This window comes from Rhinopithecus roxellana, chromosome 14 (assembly GCF_007565055.1).
Source record: "Rhinopithecus roxellana isolate Shanxi Qingling chromosome 14, ASM756505v1, whole genome shotgun sequence".
NCBI classification, from domain to species: domain Eukaryota; kingdom Metazoa; phylum Chordata; class Mammalia; order Primates; family Cercopithecidae; genus Rhinopithecus; species Rhinopithecus roxellana.
The window spans coordinates 124,481,807-124,500,229 of record NC_044562.1 but is presented as its reverse complement, the minus strand read 5'-3'; the positions used below and the strand labels follow the sequence as shown (position 1 = coordinate 124,500,229).

The following is an 18,423-nucleotide window of genomic DNA, read 5'->3' as shown; positions in this document are numbered from 1 at the left end:
AGAGACATGGTCTTAGCCAGGTGTGGCGTCCCATGCAGTGGGAGGTTAGACTCCTGTACATATCTCTAGGAAAGAGGCTGAAGGCAGGTGGATGAGCAGCAACAGCCTGCAGGCCCCACTTCCACGGCAACTCACTTCCATGACACCTCTAAAATTCCAGTCAGCTACCAGAAGCGGCACTGCACCTCCCTAAGAAGGAGGTCCTGAGGGGAGGGGCTGGTCGCCATGTTTGCTGTTTGCACCTTAGCCTTTCCAGTCTTCCCGCTTTGGACAGTCCAAGTGGAATGGAGTGTAGAGGGTAGAAGGGATCCCCCAGCACAGCACAGCTGCTCTACCAAAACATGGCCAGACTGCTTTCTTTAAGTGACTCCCCAAACCCATTCCTCCTCACTGGACAGAACCTCCCAACCGGGTCACCAGCTACCTCCTTCAGGAGCCTCTGGACCAGTAATAGGCCTGTACCTCCCTGGGAGGAAGCTCCAGAGGGTGAGATAGGCTGCCATCTTTGTGTTTCGCGGATTCACTGGTGATACCTCTAGGTACTGGAAAATCCGAGGTGACTAGGGACTGGAGGGGCCCTCAGCATACTTCAGTAGCCCTACGGAGAACTGGCCAGACTGTTACATGGGTGCCCATTCCCATATCTGCTCATTGGGGAGGTCTTCCAAGCCTGGGGCTCTAGCCATCCCCCAACAGAGCCATCGAGCCAGTAGATGCCAAGCCAGTAGCTGCTCAGCAACTCCCTGTACAGAGCCTCCAGGCCCAAAAGTATAAAAGCCCTGGGAGACAACATAGGCAATACCATTCTGGACAAAGGAATGGGCAAAGTTCTCATGTCAACACCAAAAGCAATCTTAACAAAAGCAAAAGTTGACAAGTGGGATCTAATTAAACTTAAGAGCTTCTGCATAGCAAAATAAACTATCAACAGAGTAAACAGACAACTTACAGAAAGGAATAAAGTATTTGCAAATTATGCACCTGACAAAGGTCTAATATCCAGCATCTATACGAAACTTAAACAAATTTACAAGAGAAAAACAAAAACTTCCATTAAAAAGTGAGCGAAGGGCTCAGTGTGGTGGCTCATAGCTATAATCTCAGCACTATGGGAGGCTGAGATGGGTGGATCACCTGAGGTCAGTAATTTGAGACTAGCCTGGCCAAAATTGTGAAACCCTATCTTTACAAAAAACACAAAAATTAGCTGAGCATGGTGGCATGTACCTGTAGTACCAGCTACTTGGGAGGTTGAGGCATGAAATTTACTTGAACCTGGGAGCCGGAGGCTGCAGTAAGCCAAGATTGTACTACCGCACTCCAGCCTGGGTGACAGAGCGAGACTCTGTCTCAACAACAACAACAACAACAACAACAAAGTGGGCAAAGGAAATGAACAGACACTTCTCAAAAGAAGACATACATGCAGCCAACAAGTATATGAAGAAAAGTTCAATATTACTGATCACTAGAGAAATGCAAATCAAAACCACAGTGAGATACCATCTCACACCAGTCAGAATGGCTATTATTAAAAAGTGAAACAAATAACAGATGTGGGCAAGGTTGCAGAGAAAAGGGAACACATACACTGTTGGTGGGAGTGTAAATTAGTTCAACCATTGTGGAAAGCCGTATGGCAGTTCTTCAAAGGGCTAAAAGTAGAAGAACTATCATTCGACCCAGCAATCCCATTACTGGTTATATACTCAGAGGAATAGAAATCATTCTACCATAAAGACACATGCACAGGAATGTTCACTGTAGCACTATTCACAATAGCAAAGACATGAAATCAACAGACATGCATGTTGATGACAGGTTAAATAAAGAAAATATGGTACTTATACATCATGGAATACCATGTAGCCATAAAAAAGAATGATATCATGTCTTTTGTGGGAACATGGATGGAGCTAAAGGCTATTATCCTTAGCAAACTAATGCAAGAACAGAAAACCAAATACCACATGTTCTCACTTATAAATGTGATATGGTTTGGCTGTGTCCCCACCCAAATCTCAATTTGAATTGCATCTCACAGAATTTCCACATGTTGTGGGAGGGACCTAGGGGAATGTAATTGAATCATGGGGGCCAGTCTTTCCTGCGCTAGTCTAGTGATAGCAAGTGAGTCTCATGAGATCTGATGGGTTTATCATGGGTTTCCGCTTTTGCTTCCTTCTCATTTTCTCTTGCCGCTGCCATATAAGAAGTGCCTTTCACTGCCTGCCGTGATTCTGAGGCCTCCCCAGTCATGTGGAACGTTAAGTCAAATTAAACCTCTTTTTCTTCCCAGTCTCAAGTATGCCTTTATCAGCAGCATGAAAACGGACTAATACAGTAAACCGGTACCAGTAGAGTGGGGTGTTGCTGACAAGATACCTGAAAATGTGGATGTGACTTTGGAACTGGGTAACAGGCAGAGACTGGAACAGTTTGAAGGGCTTAGAAAAAGACAAGAAAATGTGGGAAAGTTTAGAACTTCCTAGAGACTTGTTGAATGGCTGTGCCCAAAATGCTGATAGCAATATGGACAATAAAATCCAGGCTGAGGTGATCTCAGATGGGGATGAGGAATTTGTTGGGAACTGGAGCAAAGGTGACTCTTGTTATGTTTTAGCAGAGACTGGCAGCATTTTGCCCCCACCCTAGAGATTTATGGAACTTTCAACTTGAGAGAGATGATTTAGGGTATCTGGCAGAAGAAATTTCTAAGGAGCAAAGCATTCAAGAGGTGACTTGGGTGCTGTTAAAGGCATTCAGTTTTATAAGGGAAGCAGAGCATAGAAGTTTGGAAAATTTGCAGCCTATGTGACAGAAAACAAAACTTATTGGGAGAAATTCAAGCCAGCTGTAGAAATTTGCATAAGTAGCAAGAAGCCTAATGTTAATCCCCAAAACCATGGGGAAAATGTCTCTAGGGCATGTCACAGACCTTCACGGTAGTCTCTCCCATCACAGGTCAGGAGGCCCAGGAGGAAAAAGTGGTTTCGTGGGCCAGGTCCAGGGTCCCTGTGCTGTGTGCACCCTAGGGACTTGGTTCCCTGTATCCCAGCTGCTCCGGCCATGGCTGAAAGGGGCCAATGTACAGCTTGGGGTGTGGCTTCAGAGGATGGAAGCCCCAAGCCTTGGCAGCTTCCATGTGGTGTTGAGCCTGTGGGTGCACAGAAGTCAAGAATTGAAGTTTGGGAACCTCCACCTGGATTTCAGAAGATGTATGGAAACAACTGGATGCCTATGCAAAGTTTGCAGTAGGAGTGGGGCCCTCTTGGAGAGCCTCTGCTAGGGCAGTGCGGAAGGGAAATGTGGGGTTGGAGCTTTCACACAGAGTCCCTACTAGGGCACTGCCTAGTGGAGCTGTGAAAAGAGGGCCACTGTCCTCCAGACCCCAGAATGGTAGATCCACTGACAGCTTGCACCATGCTCCTGGAGAAGCCGTAGACACTCAATGCCAGTTTGTGAAAGCAGCCATGAGGAAAGCTGTACCCTACAAAGCCACAAGGGCAGAGTTGCCCAAAACCATTGGAATCTACCTTTTGTATCAGTGTGACCTGGGTATGAGACCTGGAGTTGAAAGAGATCTTTTTGGAGCTTTAAAATTTGACTGCCTCACTGGATTTCAGACTTGCATGGGCCCTGTATCCCCTTTGTTTTGGCCAATTTCTCCCATTTGGAACAGCTGTATTTAACCTGTACCCCCACTGTATCTAGGAAGTAACTAGCTTGCTTCTGATTTTATAGGCTCATCGGCAGAAGGGACTTCCCTTGTCTCAGATGAGACTTTGGACTGTGGACTTCTGGGTTAATGCTGAAATGAATTAAGATGTTGGGGGACTTTTGGGAAGGCATATTGGTTTTGAAATGTGAGGCCATAAGATTTGGAGGGGGCCAGGGGCGGAATGATATAGTTTGGCTGTGTCTCCACCCAAATCTCAACTTGAACTGTATCTCCCAGAATTCCCATGTGTTGTGGGAGGGACACAGCGGGAGGTAATTGAATCATGGGGGCCGGTCTTTCCTGTGCTATTCTTGTGATAGTGAATAAGTCTCGTGAAATCTGATGGTTTTATCAGGGGTTTCCACTTTTGCTTCCTTCTCATTTTCTCTTGCTGCCACCATGTAAGAAGTGCCTTTCACCTCCTGCCATGATTCTGAGGCCTCCTCAGCCTTGTGAAACTGTGATTCCAATTAAACCTCTTTTTCCGCTGGACACGATGGCTTACACCTGTAATCCTAGCACTTTGGGAGGCTGAGGTGGGCAGATCACGAGGTCAGGAGTTTGAGGCCAGCCTGGCCAACATGGTGAAACCCCGTCTTTACTAAAAATACAAAAATTAGCTGGGCTTGGTGGTGCGCGCCTGTAGTCCCAGCTTCTCGGGAGTCTGAGGCAAGAGAATTGCTTGAAGCCAGGAGGTGGAGGTTGCATTGAGCCTAGATCGTGCCACTACGCTCTAGCCTGGCAACAGAGCAGGACTCTGTCTCAAAAAAACAAAAGAAACAAAAAAACCCCTTTTTCTTCCCAGTCTTGGGTATGTCTTTATCAGCAGCATGAAAATGGACTAATACAAAATGGGAGCTAAATAATGAGAACTTATGAACACAAAGAAGGAAACAACAGATACTAGGGTCTACTTGAGGGGGGAGGTTGCGTGAAGGAGAGGAGCAGAAAAGATAACTATTGGGTACTGCGCTTAATACCTGGGTGATGAAATAATATGTATAACAAACCCCTGTGACACACGTTTACCTATGTAACACACCTTCCTATGTGCCCCCATAGAAAAAAATCCCATGACATCAAAAGTAGTATAGCTAATGTCTTTGGGAATCGCTGTCTCTTCCAATAAGGACAATGAGAATTTATAGCAAAATGTCATATAACATATAGATGATTAGAATGTAACTCAGGGAGTTAAATTAATCCACTTATGTCTAGTGTTTACCTATGTACCATCATTTATCTTTAAGCTCTAGGGCTGAGCTCCAAATGACTCTTGGACAACAGCTGAGGTTCAGAGACACCTCAAACTCAAGATGTCCTGAGTGAACCCTTCACCTCTGTCCTTAAGCCAGCTCGCAATCTTTTGGCTCTTCACTCCTCATCCAAATTAACTATAAAGTCCTCTGCATGGAATCTCCAGTTTTAGACTAAACTGGATCTCTTTCCACTGTTTCAATTTGTCCTCTCCTTATCTACCTGCATGCTGTTGGCTGTGGTGTTTTCCCTAAGTGCCTGCTTCAATCTCTTCTACTCTTTCCGCACTGCTATTAGATAGGATTCCACTCAGGTCTCATTTTATTGATTCTACTGCTGAAATGTCTGGCATTTTTTGCCTCTCTATTGTCACTACTACTGTTAGGAATTTAGGGTGGTTATAGTGCCTCAAATCCCCTCTAGGAATCCTTGACAAAGGAGCTTTATACATACTAATAGCCTCATGAATAAAAAGGAACTGGCTTTATTAATAGACCTGTAAGTGCCTGATAGCACCAAAGTAAAATTCTGGTAAAAGGTATACTGAAGAACCCAGCTAGAACCCAAGGTCCAAACTAGACTTCCTAACTTGTCAGCACAGATCTAGCAGCAGAAGAGGTGGTAGGGCCTGCCAACGCAGGCTTGTTTGCTGTGCTCACTCACAGTGGAGGCAGAAAGCAAAGGAAAGGTATGCTTCCTGGGGCAACAGCAACTCACCTACCTTGAACTGTGACCCAACCAAGTTCTCAGGCTCTAAAAAATCAGGGGGAGAAAGCCCGGACAGGCAGTGGGGAGAGAGAGAGAGATCCCTTCATCATAGGCTGAAACTAGATGAGAAACTATACTATGCTTAACAATGGAGATACAGACACATTCTGAGAAATGTGTCTTTAGGTGATTTTGCAGTTGTGCCAACATCACAGAGTGTACTTCACAAACCTAGATGGTATAGCATAATATACACCTAGACTACCTGGCATAGCCTATTACTCCTAGACTACAAACCTGTACAGCAGTTACAGTACTGAATACTACAGGAAACTGTATCACATCGTGAGTATTTGTGTATCTAAACATAGAAAGGGTCATGCACTGTGCTACCATGTTACTATGGCTACAACCTCACCAGGTGATAGGAACTTTTCAGCTCCATTATAACCTTGTGAGACTTCCATTGTATGTGATCGTAGTTGACCAAAACATCATTATGTGGTGTATGACTGTAATCCATTCCCCAAGTAGCACTGCCTCCAAGAACTTCTGTCTCTTCACTCTTCCATTTGTTTTCCACACTACCATTGGGATTACCTTTTGAAGACAGAAATCTGATCATGTTATTTATCTGCTTAAAAACCTCTCATGACACTATATACTTCCAGAATCAGGTCTCACTTTTTGGCATGGCAAGTGTGAATTCCTCTCCAACTGGTTACTGCCAAAGTTTTAGGCTTCCTCTCCTTCAACTCACTTCTCATGAGCCCTAAGCTCACATATTTGTGCAGATTTCACATTCTCAGAACAATTAATATTTGTTCATATCTCTGTGCTTTTAGGCATGTTTTTGGTGTTCCCTCTGCCTGAAATTGGACCTACTGCCTTTGAATTCATCCTTCAAAATTCAGCTCAGATATTTCCTAAGGGAAACTTTCTCAAATGCTCCAGGTAGTTATTTATTCTGTCCTGTGTTCCTAGGGCCTGACTTACATGTCTCTATTTTCATATTTATCATATGCATTAAAATGATTTGTTTTCAATTGTTGTTTCCCAACTAAAAAGTAAACTCCACAGGAAAGTTAACTATTTTCCTTATCTTTGCATTCTCAAAATTTAGCATATAGTCTTTTAAAAAAATAACAGCTGTGGATGGGTGTGGTGGCTCACGCCTGTAATCCCAGCTAGTTGGGAGGCTGAGGCAGGAGAATCATTTGAACCTGGGAGGTGGAGGTTGCAGTGAGCCAAGATCACGCCACTGCACTCTAGCCTGGGCAAGAGTGAAGGAGATCAAACACAAACACATTCCCCCATTTGTCTCAACTTCCTGGGCCCAACACAAACACATTCCTCCATATATCTCAGCCCTGGGCCCAACACAAACACATTCCTCCATATATCTCAGCCCTGGGCCCAACACAAACACATTCTCCCATTTGTCTCAACTTCCTGGGCCCAACACAAACACATTTCTCCATATATCTCAGCCCTGGGCCCAACACAAACACATTCCTCCATATATCTCAGCCCTGGGCCCAACACAAACACATTCTCCCATTTGTCTCAACTTCCTGGGCCCAACACAAACACATTCCTCCATATGTCTCGACTTTGAAAAACACCACACCGGTTGTGATAAGGTCACAACCGTTTGTGGTTTTACTAAAAGCGCGGGAACCAATAGAAAACTGCTAAATGTATAACTTAAAATGTTAACCAATTGTAATGCTGTAACCAAAAGAATTCCCTTGTTCCTCTGTAACCTTACATATCCTGTTTACATCGGGCTATAAAAAGCGAGCACATGCATCGTTCGGGGCCCTCTTGAATGTTGTGAAACGGAGGGACCAAGTTCGAACTTGCAGTAAAGATCCTTGCCGCTTGGCTTTGACTCCGGACTCTGGTGGTCTTCTCTGGGGAACAAACGGTCTGGGCATAACAAGAGTGAGACTCAGTCTTGAAAAAAATAAAACAAAAAACAACTGTATTGAGATGTAATCCATATACCATAAAATTCACCCTTTTAAAGTGTCCAGTTCAATGATTTTAGTATATTCAGACTTTATTAATTATAGAACATTTTCTTTTTTCTTTTTTTTTCTTTGAGACAGAGTCTCGCTCTGTCGCCCAGGCTGGAGTACAGTGGCATGATCTGGGTGGGCTCACTGCAACCTCCGCCTCCTGGGTTCACACCATTCTCCTGCCTCAGCCTCCCGAGCAGCTGGGACTACAAGCACCCGCTGCCACACCTAGCTATTTTTTTTGTATTTTTAGTAGAGATGGGATTTCACCATGTTGGCCAGGCTGGTCTTGGTATCCTGACCTGGTGATCTCCCTGCCTCGGCCTCCCAAGGTGCTGGGATTACAGGCGTGAGCCACCGCATCCGGCCATAGGACATTTTCATTACCCTCAGAAAGAAACCCTATACTCATTAGGCAATGTTAAATAAGATGTATGTGAAGCCATTGTTTTAGTCTGAGCTCCTACACTAGGACCCAAAAGACCAGAGCAAACCAGGAATGGAGTAACACATGCCAGGTGCCACTTAATCAAACTGAACTTAAAAACAGGGCAGTTTAAACAAAACAAAACAACACACACACACACACACACACACACACACACACACACACACACACACACACACACGAGATTCACAGCAATCAAAAGGGGCCCAGTCAACCTGAACCAGCATGATGAGGAAGTCCTCTCTGCTTTACCCCTACAAGGAAAATAACTTTTAAACCATTAATCTGCCTTTTCTTCCTTGTTTCTGCTTTCTTTTCTGTTCCGTTTCTCCTTTTCTGCCTGTAAAACTCACCCACTCTGCTCTGCTCAGCTTAGTGAAGCATCATTCTAGTTCATAAATGGGATGCTGCCCAATTCATGACTTGCTAATAAAAGCCAATCAGGGCCAGGTGCAGTGGCTAACACCTATAATCCCAACAGTTTGAAAGGTTCAGGCAGGAGGATTGCTTGAGCTGAGGAATTTGATACCAGCCTGAGCAACATAAGGAGACCCCCATCTCTACAAAAAATAAAAAATTAACCTGGCATGGTGGCATGATGATAGTCCTGGCTACTTGGGAGGCTGAGGCAGGAGGATCACTGGAGCCCAGGATTTTGAGGATGCAGTGAACTATGACCTCTTTACTGAACAATCCTGGGCAACAGAGTGAGAGTCTGTCTCTTAAAAACAAAAGCAACCCTCCTCAAACAAAAAAACCCAATCAGATATTTAAAAGTCAATTCGTTAACATTTTGTTCTTTTGTTTTGTTTTGTTTTTTGTTTTTGAGACAGGGTCTTACTCTGTCACCCAGGCTGGAGTGCAGTGGAGAAATCATGGCTCACTACAGACTTGACCTGGGCTCAGGTGATCCTCTCACCTCAGCCTCCTGAGTAGCTGGGACTACAGGTATGTGCCACCACGCCCACCTAATTTTTGTATTTTTTGTAAAGACACCTCGAATCTCTTGTCAAGTACTAGTCTACTTTGTGTCTCTACAGATTTGCCTATTCTGGCTAATCTGAATAAAAAGAGCTACACAAGAAGTGGCCTGTCCTGCTTCTTTCACTTAACAAATTTTCAGGGTTCATCCATGTCATCCATGGTGTAGTATGTGTCTTTTTGTTTGTTTCTGAGACAGTGTCTCACTCTGTTGCCCAGGCTGGAGTGCAGTGGTGCAAACTCAGCTCACTGCAACCTCCGCCTCCCGGGTTCAAGTAGTTCTCCTGCCTCAGCCTCCTGAGTAGCTGGGATTACAGGCGCACGCCCAGCTAATTTTGTAATTTTAGTAGAGAAGGGGTTTCTCCCTGTTGGTCAGGCTGGCCTTGAACTCCCGACCTCAGGTGATCTGCCTGCCTCAGTCTCCCAAAGTGCTGGGATTACAGGCGTGAGTCACCAGGCCCAGCGCATGTATACTTTTTGTTTTTGTTTTTGTTTTTTGAGACGGAGTCTCGCTCTGTCACCCAGGCTGGAGTGCAGTGGCTGGATCTCAGCTCACTGCAAGCTCCGCCTCCCGGGTTTATGCCATTCTCCTGCCTCAGCCTCCCAAGTAGCCGGGACTACAGGCGCCCGCCAACTCACCCGGCTAGTTTTTTGTATTTTTTAGTAGAAACGGGGTTTCGCCGTGTTAGCTAGGTTGGTCTCGATCTCCTGACCTCGCGATCCACCCGTCTAGGCCTCCCAAAGTGCTGGGATTACAGGCTTGAGCCACCGCGCCCAGCCGCATGTATACTTTTTAAAGCCAAATAATATTCCACTGTATGTGTCAGAGGCATTTGAACGAGAGCAACTCCATCTTGAATGGGGGCAGGGTAAAATGAGGCTGAGACCTGCTGGGTTGCATTTCAAGGATGTTAGGCATTCTTAGTCATAGAATGGGACAGGAGCCTGGCAGGACTGGTTTCACAACACACAAGTCTTTTCCCAAAGACCCTGCTGAAAACACAGGATGCAATAAAGAAGCCAGCCAAGACCCACCAAAACCAAGATGGTAATGAAAGAGACCTCTGGTCATCCTCACAGCTCATTATATACTAATTATAATGCATTCGTATGCTAAAAGATATTCCCACCAGCACCAAAAGAGTTTACAAATGCCACGGAAACATCTGGAAGTTACTCTATATGGTCTAAAAAGGGGAGGAACCTTCAGTTCCAGGAACTTGCAACCCTGGAAAACTCATGACTAATCCACCCCTTGTTTGGCATATAATCAAGATATACCATAAGTATACTCAGTCAAGCAGCCCATGCCACAGCTCTGCCTATAGAGTAGCCATTCTTTAGTTTCTTTACTTATCTAATAAACATCATTTCACTTTACTTTGTAGACTCACCCTGAATTCCTTCTTGCATGAGATCCAATAACCTCTCTTAAGGTCTGGATTGAGACCTCTTTCTGGTAACACAGGGATTAACCACATTTTATTTACCCATTCATCAATTTATGAACATTTGGACTGGTCCTACTTTTTTTGGCTACCATGAATCATGCTGCCATAATGTCCATGTCCAAATTTTTGTGTAGACAGATGTTCTCAATTCCCTTGGAAGTACAATTGCTGGGTCATATGGTAACTCTATGTCTAACATGTTGAGGAACTCCCAGATGGTTTTACAAAATGGCTGCATCATTTTACATTTCTACCAACAATATATGAGTCTTCTAATTTCTCTACATCATAGACAATACTTGTCTTTTTTATTTTAGTCACCCTAGTGGGTGTGACGTGGCATCTCATTGTGGTTTTGACTTGTATTTCATATAATCTTAATAAATGCTTATATAATGAATGATTTTTGAATGTCCTGTATGTGGCTCACATCCTAGAAACCTGGCTAAACCAAATTGAAGTTTTTCAATGTTGTATTCATTCCACACACATTTGTTGAAGTCCCACGATATGTTAACTCTAATGCACCTAGTATAGAGTGGCAAAGTTATGAGAACAGACCTTGGAGCAGAAAGGTCTGGCACTTTCTGCCCCAGCTGTGCCACTTATTGGCTGTATGACCTTGGGCAGATTATGTAACTTTCCTCAGATTTAGTGAGGCAAGTTAATAGTATCTTCCTCATGATGCTGCTCTGAAGGTTAAATAAGATCATGAGCCTGGAGTGGTAGCTCATATCTGTAATCCCAACACTTTGGGAGGCTGAGGTGGGAGGATTGCTTGAGCCTAGGAATTCGATACCAGCCTGGACAACATGGTGAGATTCCCATCTTTATTTAAATAAGTTTATTTTTAAAAGAAAGATCCTGAATATTAAGGGCTTAGCACAATGGCTGCAAGAAATAACAACTCAATAGATGTTAGTCATTATTATTGAGTGTATTAAAGTCATAAAAGTAAATAAGACAAATGTCTAATAATAACATAATGTTATGTAAGCTATTGAGACAAGTGAGGTAAAAAGGTTCCCTGGAGAATCTCCAACCTGCCTGGGCATTGGGAGGATGGGGTGGAGCCTTGGGGAGTTAGCACTCATTGCAGGAAGGAGGAGCCTGGCCTCTCCTGTTCCTGGGTGGTAACAGGGGATTCAATCCGTGAAAAGCGAAGCCTGCTGGCAGGACTCTTGCTTTGCTGAGAGTCCCTGCTTCCCTTTTTTCCCTTTTCACACGATAAATGCTGCCCTTCTCACCCTACAATGTATCCACATGCCTAAATTATCCTGGTCGTGTGACAAGAACCCAGATTTTCCTACAACACGACAGAGACATTTGTATGTCTCTATCTGTAACCATGAGGCTACCCTCATGTCCTTATTAATTAGGCTATTATGCAGACTAATTACATAATAACTACAAAGTTCTTCGAATTCCTAAAATATATATTAAATAAATATTTAAGATGTATTACCCTAAGAAACCAGTTCTTTACCATATTCAGAAAGAAGAGATTTTGGACAAGAGGGACTTAGAGTTCACGAATGCCACAGCTCCTGTGGTGAACTTTCTTTTTGCTGTTACCATTTATTCAATTGGACAATATGCAGGAAAAAAAGGTTTTTTTTAATACGTGAGACATTTTTAATTTGTACTTTTTACCACAACAAAGCAAACATTTCATACAATGTTGGCATTTAATAAAAAATGCGGTTTCTTTTTGAATTTTGAGAACTTTGTTTTGTCTTTGTTTTTGAGACAGGGTCTCACTGTGTTGCCCAGGCTGGAGTACAGTGGTGCAATCATCCTCCTGAGTTTGAGTGATCCTCCCACCTCAGACTCCCAAGTGGCTGGAACCACACGTGTGTACCACCATGCCCAGCTAATTTTCTTATTTTTATTTTTACTTTTTACAGAGACAAGGTGTAGCCATGTTGCCCAGGCAGGTCTCAAACACCTGGGCTCAAGGGAGATTTGGCCTCCCAAAGTGCTTGGATTACAGGCAAGAGCCACCAAGCTCTGGCCTGAGGGCATATTTTTAAATTTAATAATAATTCTGAAGAGCTCTCCTAACTATATACAATTTTTTGCAGCAGACAAGCAACCATTCTACACATTTTTAATGCAAATGTAAGTGTTTGAAATGTAAATTTGCTTTGGGTCAAGGATGATCTAGAAGCCCTTGAGGACAGCAGGCCAGGGAACTTAAGGATGATTGTGATGGAGAAAAGGCAAGCCAAAGAGGCTGGGACAGAAGCAGGGTGAGGAAAACCGGCAAATGGGGAGAGGCTAATGAGGGCAAGGAACACTAGGGCACATTGAACTAAGAGCACACAAAACAACTGGCAAAGGAAAGCAGAGACTGTAGCGTGGGCTGACGCAAGAGGTAGCAAGAAATGACTGGAAGTAGTCGTTCTGGCTGGATTTGTGAATTTCCTAGAGATTCATCTCAAAATGTAAAGATAACTACTGTATGAAGTAAGGAAACAGAAGTAGCTCTGGCTCATTGAGATTAAAAGAAGAGAAGTTGAGCAGAAAGCAGACATGTCCTAACCACAAGCAGGACTCATTACCCATACTAAATTAGAGTGCTTTTTTTTTTTTTTTTGTGCTCACCTATGAATCCTTTATGTACCAAGTTTCTCTTAGGATACTTTATAGTTTATATATAATGGATGAAAGGGGGCTTAGAAGCCATCTAGTAACCTAGGGACTCAAATGGCTAGATAAATAATGTTGCTGATTATTGGAGAAAGGAGCAAAAGAGGATGAGAAAAGACCCTAAAGAGGTTAAGGGAAGGGCCCCAATTTCCCACAGCTAGAGCTAGAGGAAGAGACACTTGTTAGATGATGGTAGCAAAATGAAAACCGGAGACAGAAGGAGCCTCCCTATTTGAATACTCCACTCAGCTTGCTTTATTCAGAAACAGCCTTTTGTTGCTTATAAATAACATACACTAATATTATCCATGCCATTCTCCCGCCCGGAGATGACCTACAATATCACTCAATGGAAGCCACTGTAGGGAAATCAAAACACCTCAAAGCCAAAATAGTACTTAGAAGTCAGACACATTCAGAAGTAGAAGAAAGGAAGAAGCAGTGGAAATTGGACTGACCACAACTTAGGCAGTGACCCTGGTGATGGATTCCAAGGCAGGACTGCTTACTTATGGGACAGCCAACTGGGCTGTGCAAAAGTATCTTTCCTTGTGGTGATGGAATTTTTTCTTTTTACTTGAGTTGGACTTCAATTTGAGTTTCATTTGGGTTAACAAATACTGTAATTTCTTAAAAAACGTAAATACATCTAGCATGGGTAAAGAATTGTCGCTCAGCCGGGCGCGGTGGCTCAAGCCTGTAATCCCAGCACTTTGGGAGGCCGAGACGGGCGGATCACAAGGTCAGGAGATTGAGACCATCCTGCGAACACAGTGAAACCCCGTCTCTACTAAAAATACAAAAAACTAGCCGGGTGACGAGGCGGGCGCCTGTAGTCCCAGCTACTTGGGAGGCTGAGGCAGGAGAATGGCGGGAACCCGGGAGGCGGAGCTTGCAGTGAGCTGAGATCCGGCCACTGCACTCCAGCCTGGGCGACAGAGCAAGACTCCGCCTCAAAAAAAAAAAAAAAAAGAATTGTCGCTCATACATTTGTGTGAATTAGTTTCATTTAAGGTATTATTCAAATGCTTGAATAATATATATTCAAGTGTATATATATACTGTATGTGTACTATATATACTTGAATACAAGTATATATATACTTGAATATATTATTGAATATTATATAGTCAAGTATATACTGAATATATTGAATATATTATTCGATAATAATATAAGTATATATAAATATAAAGTAAGTACATATTGAATATATTATTGACTTGGGTGCAGTGGCACGATCTCGGCTCACTGCAAACTCCACCTCCCGGGTTTACGCCATTCTCCTGCCTCAGCCTCAGGAGGAGCTGGGACTACAGATGCCCGCCACCTCGCCCGGCTAGTTTTTCATATTTTTTAGTAGAGACAGGGTTTCACCGTGTTAGCCAGGATGGTCTCGATCTCCTGACCTCGTGATCCGCCCATCTCGGCCTCCCAAAGTGCTGGGATTACAGGCTTGAGCCACCGTGCCCAGCCAATTGAACATTTCTTAAACTGCATGAAGCTGGGAGGGTATAGACAGAGTGGTGAGAGGGCACACTCACCTAAAGTCAATCAAAGCACACTTCACTTGCTGGCCATATAACAAATAAACAAATACCAACAAAGCAAAACTAACCAAAACAAACAAAAGATCCCTACATTCTAGGATTCCAATTTACATCAAACTGCATTTGTATAAAGACAAGTATTAGAAAATATATGACAACACTGAACTATGAAAGATATACCTAACTCAAGAAAGTAAAATTTGGTATGGGTGACTTTTTAAAATTGTGTACACAAATATATATTTTCTTCAGATAAACTTTAAAAAACAATAAACATATACATATGTAGGAAGATTTATTTCAAATTCTTAATACCTATCTTAGAAATGAACTGGTAAACATAGTTTGATAGGAAGTTTTAGAGAAAGAACAGCCACAAATCATAGGTTTATTTATATATTTTAAAAATAGCTAGGATTTCTATTCACTTTATTGTAGACCAGAATATAATATAATAAGCATTGCTGAAAGAAAACTTGGTTGGGCGCGGTAGCTCATGCCTGTAATCCTAGCACTTTGGGAGGCTGAGATGGGCAGATTGCCTGAGCTCAGGAGTTGGAGACCAGCCTGGGCAACAGGGTGAAACCCCGTCTTTACTAAAATACAAAAAATTAGCCAGGCGTGGCGGCATGTGCTTGTTGTCTCAGCTACTTGGGAGGCTGAGGCAGGAGAATTGCTTGAACCCGGGAGGCGGAGTTTGCAGTAAGTAGAGATTGTGCCACTGCACTCCAGCCTGGCGACTGAGTGAGACTCCATCTCCGAAAAGAAAAAAAAAAGAAAAAAGAAAACTCGTTTTTTAAACGAGATTATAAATAATCTATTTTTTAGCAACATTTCACAGAATTATATTCTAATATTCTAGAAAAAAAATTGTACTAGACCTCCAAATAAGATAATTAAAAATTAATGATTCCACATAATGTATTTTTATGAAATTAAACTTCACATTAAATTTTTAATTTTGTATTATCAGAAAAAATGTAAATATTAATTTTATTCCTATAACTTCTGATCAGTTCTTTGAAAAATTAAAATTAAACTCTCTGTAACTCTGACACCATATTACCCCAAAAAGACTAGAAGGCCAAGAGTGGTGGCAGTTCATGCTTCTAATCTCTATGCTTTGGGATGCAGAGGTGGGAGGACTGCTTCAGGCCAGAAGTTTGAGACCAGCCTGAGCCACGTAGTGAGACTCTGTCTACGAAACATAAAAAATTAGCCAGTCATGGTAGCACATGCCTGTGGTCCTAGCTACTTGGGAGGCTGAGATGGGAGAATCTCGAGTCCAGAACTTTGAAGCTGCAGTGAGCTATAATCATGCCACTGGACTCCAGCCTGGGTGATAGGCAGAGAGCCTGTCTTTTAAAAAAAAAAGAATTAAAAAAAAAAAAAAGGCTAGGAAACAGCAGACATTATAAATTACAAATTTCTCTAATATATTATTTCTTACTAAATTTATAAATAATCTCTAAATAGCATTTGTTAGAGGTGAGACTGGGGGATTTTTACATATAGAAATGTATAATGAATACAACAAAAATCTATGTATCCACCATTGAAAATTTACAAATATTAATATTGTACTTCTGATCTTTTTATAAAATAAAAGAAATAAAACATTTTTGCTGAAGTTGCTATCACACTTTTATTCTTCCCCACATCCATTCTCCTCTCCCAGAGGTAACCAATTTTATAAATTTGATATATATTCTTCCAGTGTGTGTTTATGTTTTACTACATATGTGTACTCATAAACATAGACTATACTGTGTGTGCTATGTGTTTTTAAAGCAACTTTGTGTTTTCAAGATCTCATCATGTTGATACATATAAATATAACTCATTCACTTTAACTTCTAAATAGCATTTTACAAGATATGACAATCTACATATCCATTCTTCTATTGATGGGCATTTTGGTTGTTTCCATTTTTTTGCATTCTAAAAAATGACACAATAAAGATCTTTGTGCATGTATCCTTATATATGCGTGAGAACATATTCTGTACATTGAAAAGAGCCTAGAAGCAATGACAGCCCAGAGGAACAACAACAAAATCCTAATTTCTAAATATCACTCCACAGTAAAGGGAATAAGTGCTCCTTAAAGAAATGGGCCAATTCCAGGTCTGGGGCAAAAAAATTAAGGTGAACCTGTTATATATTGTGTGCCAGAAAGCAAGGAAGCACTCAGAGAATTATAAGGATGTGTTTTTTTAAAAAGGAGCCAATTTAAAGGAGCTTTCATTAGCCAGATCTAAGCTTAAAAAGAAAAAAAGGTAAAGGATTATAACACATTAAATAATAACAATAATTGAAACCCCTAAGTTCATAGTAATTTTTTCTTTTTTTTTTAGACGGAGTCTCACTCCATCACCCAGGCTGGAGTGCGGTGCGTGATCTCGGCTCACCAAAACCTCCACTTCCTGGGTTTAAGTGATTCTCCTGCCTCAGTCTCCCGAGTAGCTGGGAGTACAGGCATGTGCCATGACGCTGGGCTAATTTTTTTTTTTTTTTTGTATTTTTTTTTAGTAGGAATGCAGTTTCACCATGTTGGCCAGGCTGATCTCAAACTCCTGACCTCAACTGATCCACCCACCTCAGCTTCCCAAAGGGTTGGATTACAGGTCTGTCAGCCACCACGCCTGGTCCATAGTCATATTTTTTCAAAGCAGGGAGGTAAATGTCTTCTTTATAGAAAAATGACAACTAATAAATATAGAAGCAATGATGGAATTAGAAAAACCATTTCAGGCCAGGCGTGGTGGCTCACACCTGTAATCCCAGCACTTTGGAAGGCCGAGGTGGGCGGATCACAAGGTTAGGAGTTCGAGACCAACCTGGCCAACATAGTGAAACCCTGTCTCTACTAAAAATACAAAAAATTAGCCAGGCATGGTGGCAGGCATCTGTATCTCAGCTGCTCGGGAGACTGAGGCAGGAGAATCGCCTGAACCCGGGAGACAGAGGTTGCAGTAAGCTGAGATCACACCATTGTACTCCAGGCAGGGCGACAGTGCGAGACTCTGTCTCAAAAAAAAGAAAAAAAAGAAAGACCATTTCAAAGGTGATTCATGCAAATATCATTAATGAATGCTAAAACCACTCAGTAACAAGTTTTGGGAATGGGGGGGTCACATACTTTGAAATTGTTAGACCGCTAATTACTTACTAATAAATAGTAAAGAGGAAAATTATCTTTACAATTTGCCTTATTTTAGTGAGGTAGAGCTTCTTTTCATGTTTATTGGCTATTCAGGTATCCTCTGATGCTCATATTCTTTGCCTATTTTTCTTTTTTTTCTTCTTTCTTTTTTTAATTTTTGAGACAGAGACACAGGCTCACTCTATCGCCCAGCCTGGAGTACAGCACAATACAATCTCAACTCACGAGAACCTCTGCCTTCCTGGTTCAAGTGGTTCAAGCGATATCTGTGCCTCAGCCTCTTGAGTAGCTGGGATTACAGGCGTGCACCAACACACCCAGCTAATTTTTGTATTTTTAGTAGAGACAGGGTTTCACCATGTTGACCAGGCTAGTCTCAAACTCCTGACCTCAGGTGATCTGCCTGCCTCAGCCACCCAAAATGCTGGGATTACAGGTGTCAGCCACCATGCCCAGCTCTTTGC

General features: G+C 42.5%; 1 protein-coding gene across 1 annotated transcript in view; it reads right to left on the bottom strand.

Annotated features, from left to right (window-relative positions):
* ZRANB3 (zinc finger RANBP2-type containing 3) overlaps window positions 1–18,423 on the bottom strand; it is a 319,849-nt gene that overhangs the window by 44,476 nt on the left and 256,950 nt on the right. The window lies entirely within an intron of this gene.